The sequence below is a fragment of the Eubalaena glacialis genome, chromosome 11 (assembly GCF_028564815.1).
Source record: "Eubalaena glacialis isolate mEubGla1 chromosome 11, mEubGla1.1.hap2.+ XY, whole genome shotgun sequence".
Lineage (NCBI taxonomy): Eukaryota > Metazoa > Chordata > Mammalia > Artiodactyla > Balaenidae > Eubalaena > Eubalaena glacialis.
In genome coordinates, this window is record NC_083726.1 from 88,086,127 (window position 1) to 88,099,700 (window position 13,574).

Below are 13,574 nucleotides of genomic sequence, written 5' to 3' on the forward strand. Positions count from 1 at the left end.
ATGTCAAGGTACAGGAAGCAGAGATCACCCTGCACTGCTACCTATATTTTCCAGCTAGAGGTAAAAATTAGTTAAGTGGAAAGGATTATCATATAGATTTTCGCTCTTCCTTTTGAATGTACACAATAAAACAAGAGTGACAGACCTGAAATTACAATCACCAATCAAACCCAAGATAGTTGTTGTCCACATTCATTGGGAAATACAGCACAGAGGACATGGTCTGTGAATTGGGGTGTCATCAAAGAGGAGGTGGTGGAGGTTCATTTCCTATAGTACTCTCTTTTAAATTTAGGTTTTCTAAAGCAACATCTAAAGGCATAATATCTACACAGCCCAAAGCACCAAAATCTGCCAATTCACCCCGTTCATTCTCGTCTGAGGACGAGCTCTCTTCACGAAATAAAGTTGATCGAAGGCGCTCTTGAATAAAGAGGGTGCGGTCTGTGCACTCACTTTCTACGGACTGGTGCACTGTTTCAGACAATTTAGGATCGTTCAACCTTTTTAGAAGAAACTGGGAATTCTGGATAGTTTGCTGACTGCTTTCTGTGTTAGTTGTGTTGTTTGTTTCTGTGGAATGTGTGATTGTAGTGGTGACACTCCTTGTGTTAGTATGCCGGGTTGCGTTGCGTGCAGTGTCCAGTTGTGGCCGTGCTGCCCGGGCGTGCTGCCATTCTAGCTGCAGCTGTATCTGCAGTTGTTGTAACTGAGAAGCGGAAGGGCCAGAGGAATTAAGCTGTCCCCCTGCGGAACGTCTCACTCCTGATAACTGGGATCAAAGCTCACCTATAGGATCAATGGCTTCCCTATTGCTTGGAGAATATGAAGTCCGAGAAGAAGAAAGCCTGCCAGTAGAACTGCTAGTGGAATGAATGTTTGATCTACGTACACCAGGACCTCCCAATCCCCAGCCAAGGTGAAGCATTCATTCTATGTATATGTCGAACACCACTCGATTCATCTAAATCTCTAGGGGCTCTGTGTTCAAGAGTAAGACGAGCTGCAGGGTCATCCGTGACATGATTAGGACTGCCTCCAGGTAATGCTGCAAATACTGTATACATCACTTCTGTTGATGTTTCTGCATGTTCTTGAAGAGATGTCTCCGTATAGCCAATTTTTCCACAATAGGGACAAGTAAAAGCCTGTGGCTGCTCTACAGAGAAAGCTTAGGAACCATAGTACAAATCAACATCTACCCTTGTTAACATGCAGTGCATTGGATGGTCAGTTGTATGCCTTGTTCTTGTTGCACCACTTTCCTAACAAGATGCACAAAAATCGTAACCGTTGCATATTAAACACTTATAGCTGTGACCTTGAAAATTTCCCTTGAAACATGCATCACAGCTGACACCGTCATGTCGGGACATCCTATTTCAGAGGGTGGCGGCGGGGGCCCTACCGAGCGCAGGCTGCAGTGTCCCCCGCGGGGTCCTGGTCCTGCACTCGTGGGATGGCCTTCTTCCACTGGAATCCAGGGCTCGGCCGCGGGGACGGGGTGGGCAGCAGAGCGCTACGGCGCCGGCGGCAGCGTGGCGGCCGCGGCAGGAGGAAGCGCGGGCTGGGAATGAGGCCGGGCCTGGACGGGGCCGAGCTCCTCCAGGAGGCGGTCCGACGCCGCGGTTCCGCTGGCACATGCCTTGACTCGGTCACTCTCGGGCCCGCCGGTTCCAGGTTGTGGCGCCGCGCTCCGTAAATCCCGCTCCTCCCTACACCCGGCCCACCAACCGCCACTCTCCCCGGGCTCCAACTTCCGCCTTCTCCTCCTCTTCGTCCTCCTCCTCCACCTCATTCCCCCGCCTGCTCTGCAGCCCCGCCTCTCGCTGGCCGCGTCGGGCCCAGACGCCTGGTGCCCTGGGCGGGAGGGAACTGTGGGAGCGGCGCGGCCGCAGCGACTCGGGGCACGTCATCTGCGCGCACCCACAAGCAGGCAGCGGTCGGGCGCCGGGTGCCGGAGACCGCCCGAAACCGCCCTCGGCCTGGCGGCCGCCCCCTCACTACCACCTCTGTACTGTTTTTCAGGCTGGGCCTAGAGTCGACCTTCCCGCCATGCTACAGTGATGACTGGTATGAGTTCCCAGGATGTACTTTAGTCACAGGGATTGTTTCAGTGGAGTTTAGAGGTCCTCACAAATGGAGAGCCACGTTCAACACAAGACTGGCTAGAACCCTGTCCCCGGGACTGGTTTAAGCTGTAGAAAGGTAGCTATGCAAGCAAGAAAGTAATTAATTGCCCTTCCCTCTGCGTAGAAAGAGTTCATCCTAAAGTCTGTTTCGCGTTATGTTGCTTGGAAGATGCACAAGGGACCCACAGGACACACGTTCTCCCTCGGAAGTGAATTCATATGCCACTGTCTTAAATCTCCGAAAAGGCATAGAGGACTTAAAACACTCGATGCACTCAAGGATCCTGGAGGCAGCTGCACACCAAACTTTGCTGATGGGAAACACTGGGGTTTATCTTGAGGCTATGGGTCACATTGACTTCGCAATATAGGTAAGGTGCGCCTTAGGATGAACTCCTAGGAAGCAGTGGAGATCTCTGGCTTCTTATGAGAAAACTCATTTTTCGTCACAGAGTCATTCCTAGAAGTGCAAAAAAGATAGGCAACATCATGCAGCCTTGTGGCCGCCACTATCTAGTTTTCAAACGAGGAAACCACTGCCCTTCCTAGTCTTCCCAATTACAAAATCATTCCACGACATTTTTCCCTATCTCTTCAGAGTAGCTAAAATGACCCTTGGGACACACTTCACCCTTCCACGCAGCAACTTTTGGACTTGGCGTGTTCTGCATCTGCTGCATTGCATAATCGTCTGAATGCCCCCGGTAGACCTAGGTGACATTGGATGTTCCAAATGCGTAGCAATGCTCAGGGTAAATCTCTACTGTATTTCGGGATGGTCCTACAGTCTAATCGCTGCTTCAAGATGAGAGACATCTGGCATGAATTCCCAAAATGAATTGGAGTCCCGGTGGTTTTTTGCAGTGCAGCTCCACTTTCCTCACTTAGGCAGACCCACATTGAAAGAGAGCCTGCCTAGAACCGTCTTCCTGAGGTTGTTTTTTTGTTTGTTTGTTTGTTTCAAATAGTCACATTAATTTTAATTTTAATTATTTTTTTTGAAGTTTTGAATTTTAAATTTTTTTAATGCAGCAGGATTATATTAGTTATCCAGTTTATACATATGTGTGTATATATGTCAATGTCAGTCTCTCAATTCATCACACCACCTCCACCCTCGTGCCACTTTCCCCTCCTTTTGTCCATACTTTTTTCCTGTACATCTGTGTCACTATTTCTGCCCTGCAAACCCGTTCTTCTGTACCATTTTTCTAGGTTCCACATACATGTGTTAATATACCATAATTGTTTTTCTCTTTCTGGCTTACTTCACTCTGTATGACAGTCTCTAGATCCATCCACTTGTCTACAAATGACACAATTTCGTTCTTGTTAAGGCTGAGTAATATCCCATTGTACATATGTACCACATCTTCTTTAACTATTCGTCTGTTGATGGGCATTTAGGTTGCTTCCATGACCTGGCTATTGTAAGTAGTGCTGCAAGGAATACTGGGGTGCATGTGTCTTTTTGAATTATGGTATTCTCAGGTTATATGCCCACTAGTGGTATTGCTGGGTCATATGGTAATTCTATTTTTAGTCTTTTAAGGAAGCTCCATACTGTTCTCCATAGTGGCTGTATCAATTTACATTCCAACCAACAGTGCAAGAGGGTTCCCTTTTCTCCACACCCTCTCCATCATTTGTTGTTTGTAGATTTTCTGATGATACCCATTGTAACTGGTGTGAGGTGATACCTCATTGTAGTTTTGATTTGCTTTTCTCTAATAATTAGTGATGTTGAGCAGCTTTTCATGTGCTTATTGGCCATTTGTATGTCTTTTTTCGAGAAATGTCTACTTAGCTCTTCTGCCCATTTTTCGATTGGGTGGTTTTTTTTTAATTTTTGAATTTTATTTTATATATTTTTTTTATACAGCAGGTTCTTATTAGTCATCAATTGTATACACATCTGTGTATACATGTCAACCCTAATTGCCCAATTGATCACACCCCCACTCCCACCCCACCACTGCTTTCCCCACTTGGTGTCTGTACATTTGTTCCCTACATCTTTGTCTCAATATCTGCCCTGCTAAGTGGTTCATCTGTACCATTTTTCTAGGTTCCACATATATGCCTTAATATACGATATTTGTTTTTCTCTTTCTGACTTACTTCACTCTGTATGACAGTCTCTAGATCCATTAATCTTTTCATGGGCATTTAGGTTGCTTCCATGACCTGGCTATTGTAAATAGTGCTGCAATGAACTTTGGGGTGCATGTGTCTTTTTGAATTATGGTTCTCTGGGTATATGCCCAGTAGTTGGATTGCTGGGTCATATGGTAATTCTATTTTTAGGTCTTTAAGGAACCTCCGTATTGTTCTCCATAGTGGCGCTATCAATTTACATTCCCACCAACAGTGCAAGAGGGTTCCCTTTTCTCCACACCCTCTCCAGCATTTGTTGTTTGTAGATTTTCTGATGATGCCCATTGTAAGTGGTGTGAGGTGATACCTCATTGTAGTTTCGATTTGCTTTTCTCTAACAATTAGTGGTGTTGGGCAGCTTTTCATGTGCTTCTTGGCCATCTGTATGTCTTCTTTCAAAAAATGTGTATTTAGCTCTTCTGCCCATTTTTTGCTGGGGTGGTTTTCTTTTTTTTTTTACTATTGAGCTGCATGAGCTTTTTATATGTTTTGGAGATTAATCCTTTGTCCTCTGATTCATTTGAAATATTTTCTCCCATTCTGAGGGTTGTCTTTTCCTCTTGTTTATGGTTTCCTTTGCTGTGCAAAAGCTTTTATGTTTCATTCGGTCCCATTTGTTTATTTTTGTTTTATTTCCATTACTCTAGGCAGTGGATCAAAAAAGATCTTGCTGTGATTTATGTCAAAGAGTGTTCCTCCTACGTTTTCCTCTAAGACTTTTATATTGCCCAGTCTGACATTTAGGTCTCTAATCCATTTTGAGTTTATTTTTGGGTATGGTGTTATGGAGTGTTCTAATTTCCTTCTTTTACATGTAGCTGTCCAGTTTTCCCAGCACCACTTATTGAAGAGACTGTCTTTTCTCTATTGTATATCCTTGCCTACTCTGTCATAGATTAGTTGACTACAGGTGCGTTTGTTTATCTCTGGGCTTTCCATCCTGTTCCGTTGATCTCTATTTCTGTTTTTCTGCCAGTACCATATTGCCTTGATTACTGTAGCTTTGTAGTATAGTCTGAAGTCAGGGAGTCTGATTCCTCCAACTCCATTTTTTTCCCACAAGCCTGCTTTGGCTATTTGGGGTCTTTTGTGTCTCCATAGAAATTTTAAGATTTTTTTGTTCTACTTCTGTATAAAATGTCATTGGTAATTTGATAGGGATTGCATTGAATCTTTAGATTGCTGTGGGTAGTATACTCATTTTCACAATATTGATTCTTCCAATCCAAAAATATGGTATATCTCTCCATCTGTTGGTATCATCTTTAATTTCTTTCATCAGTGTCTTATAGTTTTCGGCATAGTTGCCTCCCTATGTAGGTTTCTTCCTAGGTAATTTTTTGTTGTTGTTGCAATGGTAAATGGGAGTGTTTCCTTAATTTCTCTTTCAGATTTTTCATCATTAGTATATAGGAATGCAAGAGATTTCTATGCATTAAACTTGTATCCTTCAACTTTACCAGATTTATTGATTAGCTCTAGTAGTTTTCTGGTGGCATCTTTAGGATTCTCTATGTATAGTATCATGTCGTCTGCAAACAGTGACAGTTTTGCTTCTTCTTTCCCAATTTGTATTCTGTATATTTCTTTTTCTTCTCTGATGGCCGTGGCTAGGACTTCAAAAACTATGTTGAATAATAGTGGTGAGAGTGCACACCCTTGTCTTGTTCCTGATCTGAGAGGAAATTCTTTCAGTTTTTCACCTTTGAGAATGATGTTTGCTTTGGGTTTTTCATATACGGCCTTTATGATGTTGAGGTAGGTTTCCTCTATGCCCACTCTCTGGAGAGTTTTTATCATAAATGGGTGTTGAAAAGTCAAAAGCTTTTTCTACATCTATTGTGATGATCATATGGTGTTTCTTCTTCAATTTGCTAATTTGGTGTATCACATTGATTGATTTGTGTATATTGAAGAATCCTTGCATCCCTGGGATAAATCCCACTTGACATGGTGTATAATTCTATTAATGTGTTGTTGGATTCTGTTTGCCAGTATTTGGTTGAGGATTTTTGCATGTATATTCAAGAGTGATATTGGTCTGTAATTTCCTTTTTTTGTAGTATCTTTGCCTGGTTTTGGTATCAGGGTGATGGTGGCCTCATAGAATGAGTTTGGGAGTCTTCCTTCCTCTGCAAATTTTTGGAAGAGTTTGAGAAGGATGGGTGTTAGCTCTTCTCTAAATGTTTGATAGAAGTCACCTGTGAAGCCATCTGGACCTGGACTTTTGCTTGTTGGAAGTTTTTAAATCACGGTTTCAATTTCATTACTTGTGATTTGTCTGTTCATATTTTCCGTTTCTTCCTGGTTCAGTCTTGGAAGGTGATATCTTTCTAAGAATTTGTCCATTTCTTCCAGTTTGTCCATTTTATTTGCATAGATTTGCTTGTAGTAGTCTCTTAGGATGCTTTGTATTTCTGCGTTGTCTGTTGTAACTTCTCCGTTTTCATTTTTATTTTTATTGATCTGAGTCCTCTCTCTGTTTTTCTTGATGAGTCTGGTTAATGGTATATGAATTTTGTTTATCTTCTCAAAGAAGCAGCTTTTAGTTTTATTGATCTTTGTTATTGCTTTCTTTGTTTCTATTTATTTTATTTCTGCTCTGATCTTTTTGATTTCTTTCCTTCTACTCACTTTGAAATTTGTTTGTTTTTCTTTCTCTAGTTCTTTGAGGTGTAAGGTTAGATTGTTTATTTGTGATTTTTCTTGTTTCTTGAGGTAGGCTTTTATTGCTATAAACTTCCCTTAGAACGGCTTTTGCTGCATCCCATAGGTTTAGGATCGTCTTGTTTTCTTTGTCATGTGTCTCTAGGTATTTTTTGATTTCCTCTTTGATTTCTTCAGTGATCTCTTGGTTATTTAGTAACGTAGTGTTTAGCCTCCATATGTTTTGTGTTTCTTACGTTTTTTCCCCTGTAATAGATTTCTAATCTCATAGCATTGTGGTCCCAAAAGATAATTGATGTGATTTCAATTTTCTTAAATTTACTGAGGTTTAATTTGTGACCCGTGATGTAATCTATCCTAGAGAATGTTCCATGTGCACTTGAGAAGAAAGTGTAATCTGCTGTTTTGGAATGGAATGTCCTGTAAATATCCATTAAATCTATCTGGTCTATTGTGTCATTTAAAGCTCGAGTTTCCTTATTAATTTTCTGTTTGGATGATCTGTCCATTGGTGTAAGTGAGGTGTTAAACTCCCCCACTATTATGTGTTACTGTCGATTTCCTCTTTTATAGATGTTAGCAGTTGCCTTATGTATTGAAGTGGTCCTATGTTGGGTGCATATACATTTATGACTGTTTTATATATATATATATATATATGTGGGATTCCCGACATTCTCCAATTACAAACTTGACCTCACAGCACATTTACCGTCACTCTCTGCCTGACTACTGGAGCCTTTGGTGACACACTGGGCCCTTACATGATGACACATTGGACGCCGAGAGTCCTGCATACGGTGAATAGCATTACCCATGTAATGATCTAGGCAGGCCTAGGTGTCTTTGTATCATCCAAATGCCTCGCGGTGTTACCGGTATTTTGGTACATTTATCTGGCTTCACCCAAGGTCTACCTTCCCGTCATGGAAGAGAGATGACAAGTAGGAGTTTCCAGGAGGTACTTTAGCCACGGGGATTGATTCATTTCAGCTCAGTGACACTCAAAAAGGGAGAGCAACGTTGAACTTAAGAATGGGTCAAACTGTGTCCCCAGGGCTGTTTTAAAGCTGTAGAAAGCGAGCTATACAAGCAAAAAGCAATTAATTCCTCTTCCCACTGCATAGAAATAGCTGATCTCAACAGTCTGTCTCGTGTTATTTCTCTTGGAAGATATCCAAGGAACTGACAGGACAAAACTGTCTCCCAAACACATGAATTCATACATGACGGTCTTAAGCCTAGAAAAAGGCATCGAGGAGTTCAAGCAGTCGATCGACTCAGGGTTCATGGAGACTGCTGCACACCAAACTTTGCTTATGGGAAACACTGGGGCTTACCTTGATGTTAGGGGTCACGTTCACTTTGCACTTTATCTAGGGTGGGCAGTGGCATGAGCTCTGACCAAGCGGTGAAAACCTCCCCACTACTTATGAGAAAACGTGCTTTTATTCACAGAGGCATTCCCAGAAATGAATAAAAGATGGTTAACGTCAGACAGCCTTGAAGTTGTCACTATCTGTCTTTAAAAAGGGAAAAATACTGACTTTTCTAGTCCTCCCAATTACAAAGTAGATCACACAGCACATTTACTTATCTTTTCTGACTAGCTACAAGAGACACTTGGAACAAAGATTGCCCTTGCACGATGAGACCTTTGGGTGCTACGTGTACTGTGAGCAATTAACTGTAGAATCTTCTAAATGCCCTCAGTAGGCCTAGGTGTCTTTGGATGATGTAAATGCTGAGCAGCGCTCAAAGTAAATCTCTGCATTATTTTTGGCTGGACCTAATGTCTGGTTTCCTCTTCAGTTAGAGAGACGTCTGTCATGAGTTCTCAAAATGAATTGGAGACCCGGTGTTTTTACATTGCAGCTCAGGTTTCCTCACTTTGGCACACCCACATTGAAAGAAAGCCTACCAAGAACTGTCTTCCTGAGGTTGTTTGAAAGCTGAGGAATGCAAGCCATTGAATTAAGCAAGCTGCTCCTAGCCCTTCAAACTGAACAGAAAGGGCGGTTCCCAGAGATGTGTTTCCCCGGATGGTGCTAAGATGGCTTTTGGGCCACAGTGTACTTCCACGGGAAAAGTACACACGCGAGAGTCCTAAGCACTGTGAGGAATACTGGAGCTAAAGCAGTCCATTGACTAAGGTTTCCTGGAAACTGTTGCACCCTATCTTTTGTGATGGGAAAATGTGCACCTTACTTCTAAACTAGAGGTCACATTTGGTTGGCACATTAGCTACAGAATGCTGTGGGATGAGCTCCAAGAAAGAAATCGAAAGCACGTGGTTTCTTTACGCAAATCTCACTGTTCCTCGCATAAATATTTGTAGAGTGACGAATAGATGGGCAGTGTGTGTTAGAGACACCTTGGAGGCCAAAACCATGTCGCTTTCCAAAGGGGGAAACGTGGGCTTTCCTGACATTCTCCAGTTACCAATTTGATCCCACAGGTCATTTACAGGCACTCTCTTCCTGACTACTGGAGACATTTGGGACACACTGGGACCTTCCACGATGACACGTTTGAGGCTGGGCTTTCTGCGTGTGGTGAATAGCATTATGCATGTAATGACTTATTCAGGCCTAGGAGACTTTGGATCACCCAAATGCCTCGGAGTGTTACCGGTATATAGGTAGTCTTTTTTTTTTTTTTTTAAGGTAAACCATCCCAACAGTTTTTATCGATTAATATTCATAATCACACACAGCAGCTTCATTAGATATTTCAATTTTCCTCTTCAGTTTGATTGTGGAGTATTAGCAGAAGCTTTTGCATGTCAGGGTACAGGAAGCAGAGATCACCCTGCACTGCTACCTATATTTTCCAGCTAGAGGTAAAAATTAGTTAAGTGGAAAGGATTATCATATAGATTTTCGCTCTTCCTTTAGAATGTACACAATAAAACAAGAGTGACAGACCTGAAATTACAATCACCAATCAAACCCAAGATAGTTGTTGTCCACATTCATTGGGAAATACAGCACAGAGGACATGGTCTGTGAATTGGGGTGTCATCAAAGAGGAGGTGGTGGAGGTTCATTTCCTATAGTACTCTCTTTCAAATTTAGGTTTTCTAAAGCAACATCTAAAGGCATAATATCTACACAGCCCAAAGCACCAAAATCTGCCAATTCACCCCGTTCATTCTCGTCTGAGGACGAGCTCTCTTCACGAAATAAAGTTGATCGAAGGCGCTCTTGAATAAAGAGGGTGCGGTCTGTGCACTCACTTTCTACGGACTGGTGCACTGTTTCAGACAATTTAGGATCGTTCAACCTTTTTAGAAGAAACTGGGAATTCTGGATAGTTTGCTGACTGCTTTCTGTGTTAGTTGTGTTGTTTGTTTCTGTGGAATGTGTGATTGTAGTGGTGACACTCCTTGTGTTAGTATGCCGGGTTGCGTTGCGTGCAGTGTCCAGTTGTGGCCGTGCTGCCCGGGCGTGCTGCCATTCTAGCTGCAGCTGTATCTGCAGTTGTTGTAACTGAGAAGCGGAAGGGCCAGAGGAATTAAGCTGTCCCCCTGCGGAACGTCTCACTCCTGATAACTGGGATCAAAGCTCACCTATAGGATCAATGGCTTCCCTATTGCTTGGAGAATATGAAGTCCGAGAAGAAGAAAGCCTGCCAGTAGAACTGCTAGTGGAATGAATGTTTGATCTACGTACACCAGGACCTCCCAATCCCCAGCCAAGGTGAAGCATTCATTCTATGTATATGTCGAACACCACTCGATTCATCTAAATCTCTAGGGGCTCTGTGTTCAAGAGTAAGACGAGCTGCAGGGTCATCCGTGACATGATTAGGACTGCCTCCAGGTAATGCTGCAAATACTGTATACATCACTTCTGTTGATGTTTCTGCATGTTCTTGAAGAGATGTCTCCGTATAGCCAATTTTTCCACAATAGGGACAAGTAAAAGCCTGTGGCTGCTCTACAGAGAAAGCTTAGGAACCATAGTACAAATCAACATCTACCCTTGTTAACATGCAGTGCATTGGATGGTCAGTTGTATGCCTTGTTCTTGTTGCACCACTTTCATAACAAGATGCACAAAAATCGTAACCGTTGCATATTAAACACTTATAGCTGTGACCTTGAAAATTTCCCTTGAAACATGCATCACAGCTGACACCGTCATGTCGGGACATCCTATTTCAGAGGGTGGCGGCGGGGGCCCTACCGAGCGCAGGCTGCAGTGTCCCCCGCGGGGTCCTGGTCCTGCACTCGTGGGATGGCCTTCTTCCACTGGAATCCAGGGCTCGGCCGCGGGGACGGGGTGGGCAGCAGAGCGCTACGGCGCCGGCGGCAGCGCGGCGGCCGCGGCAGGAAGAAGCGCGGGCTGGGAATGAGGCCGGGCCTGGACGGGGCCGAGCTCCTCCAGGAGGCGGTCTGACGCCGCGGTTCCGCTGGCACATGCCTTGACTCGGTCACTCTCGGGCCCGCCGGTTCCAGGTTGTGGCGCCGCGCTCCGTAAATCCCGCTCCTCCCTACACCCGGCCCACCAACCGCCACTCTCCCCGGGCTCCAACTTCCGCCTTCTCCTCCTCTTCGTCCTCCTCCTCCACCTCATTCCCCCGCCTGCTCTGCAGCCCCGCCTCTCGCTGGCCACGTCGGGCCCAGACGCCTGGTGCCCTGGGCGGGAGGGAACTGTGGGAGCGGCGCGGCCGCAGCGACTCGGGGCACGTCATCTGCGCGCACCCACAAGCAGGCAGCGGTCGGGCGCCGGGTGCCGGAGACCGCCCGAAACCGCCCTCGGCCTGGCGGCCGCCCCCTCACTTCCACCTCTGTACTGTTTTTCAGGCTGGGCCTAGAGTCGACCTTCCCGCCATGCTACACTGATGACTGGTATGAGTTCCCAGGATGTACTTTAGTCACAGGGATTGTTTCAGTGGAGTTTAGAGGTCCTCACAAATGGAGAGCCACGTTCAACACAAGACTGGCTAGAACCCTGTCCCCGGGACTGTTTTAAGCTGTAGAAAGGTAGCTATGCAAGCAAGAAAGTAATTAATTGCCCTTCCCTCTGCGTAGAAAGAGTTCATCCTAAAGTCTGTTTCGCGTTATGTTGCTTGGAAGATGCACAAGGGACCCACAGGACACACGTTCTCCCTCGGAAGTGAATTCATATGCCACTGTCTTAAATCTCCGAAAAGGCATAGAGGACTTAAAACACTCGATCCACTCAAGGATCATGGAGGCAGCTGCACTCCAAACTTTGCTGATAGGAAACACTGGGGTTTATCTTGAGGCTATGGGTCACATTTACTTCGCAGTATAGGTAAGGTGCGCCTTAGGATGAACTCCTAGGAAGCAGTGGAGATCTCCGGCTTCTTATGAGAAAACTCATTTTTCTTCACAGAGTCATTCCTAGAAGTGCAAAAAAGATAGGCAACATCATGCAGCCTTGTGGCCGCCACTATCTAGTTTTCAAACGAGGAAACCACTGCCCTTCCTAGTCTTCCCAATTACAAAATCATTCCACAACGTTTTTCTCTATCTTTTCTGAGTAACTAAAATGACCCTTGGGACACACTTCTCCCTTCCACGCAGCAACTTTTGGACTTGGCGTGTTCTGCATCTGCTGCATTGCATAATCGTCTGAATGCCCCCGGTAGACCTAGGTGACACTGGATGTTCCAAATGCGTAGCAATGCTCAGGGTAAATCTCTACTGTATTTCGGGATGGTCGTACAGTCTAATCTCTGCTTCAAGATGAGAGACGTCTGGCATGAATCCCCAAAATGAATTGGAAGCCCGGTGGTTTTTTGCAGTGCAGCTCCACTTTCCTCACTTAGGCAGACCCACATTGTAAGACAGCCTGCCTAGAACCGTCTTCCTGAGGCTGTTTTTTTGTTTGTTTTGTTTTTCAAATAGTCACATTAACTTTAATTTTAATTATTTTTTTTGAAGTTTTGAATGTTTTATTTTTTTTATGCAGCAGGATTATTAGTTATCCAAATTATACATATGAGTGTATATATGTCAATCTCAATCTCCCAATTCATCACACCACCTTCACCCTCGTGCCACTTTTCCCCCTTTTTGTCCATACTTTTTTTCTCTACATCTGTGTCACTGTGTCTCTCCTGAAAACCCGTTCTTCTGTACCATTTTTCTAAGTTCCACATATATGCTTTAATATACGATAATTGTTTTTCTCTTTCTGACTTACTTCACTCTGTATGACAGTCTCTAGATCCATCCACTTGTCCACAAATGGCACAATTTCATTCTTTTTAAGGCTGAGTAATATCCCATTGTACATATGTACCACATCTTCTTCAACTATTCTTCTGTTAATGGGCATTTAGGTTGCTTCCATGACCTGACTATTGTAAGTAGTGCTGCAAGGAATATTGGGATGCATGTGTCTTTTTGAATTATGGTATTCTCAGGTTATATGCCCACTAGTGGTATTGCTGGGTCATATGGTAATTCTATTTTTAGTCTTTTAAGGAAGCTCCATACTGTTCTCCATAGTGGCTGTATCAATTTACATTCCAACCAACAGTGCAAAAGGGTTCCCTTTTCTCCACACCCTCTCCATCATTTGTTGTTTGTAGATTTTCTGATGATACCCATTGTAACTGGTGTGAGGTGATACCTCATTG

The 13,574-nt window shown here is 44.0% G+C and overlaps 1 pseudogene; it reads right to left on the bottom strand.

The window, feature by feature from the left end:
• Nucleotides 1-9,979: 9,979 nt before the first annotated feature.
• On the bottom strand, nucleotides 9,980-11,114 carry LOC133101252 (E3 ubiquitin-protein ligase KCMF1-like; annotated as a pseudogene).
• Nucleotides 11,115-13,574: the final 2,460 nt, after the last annotated feature.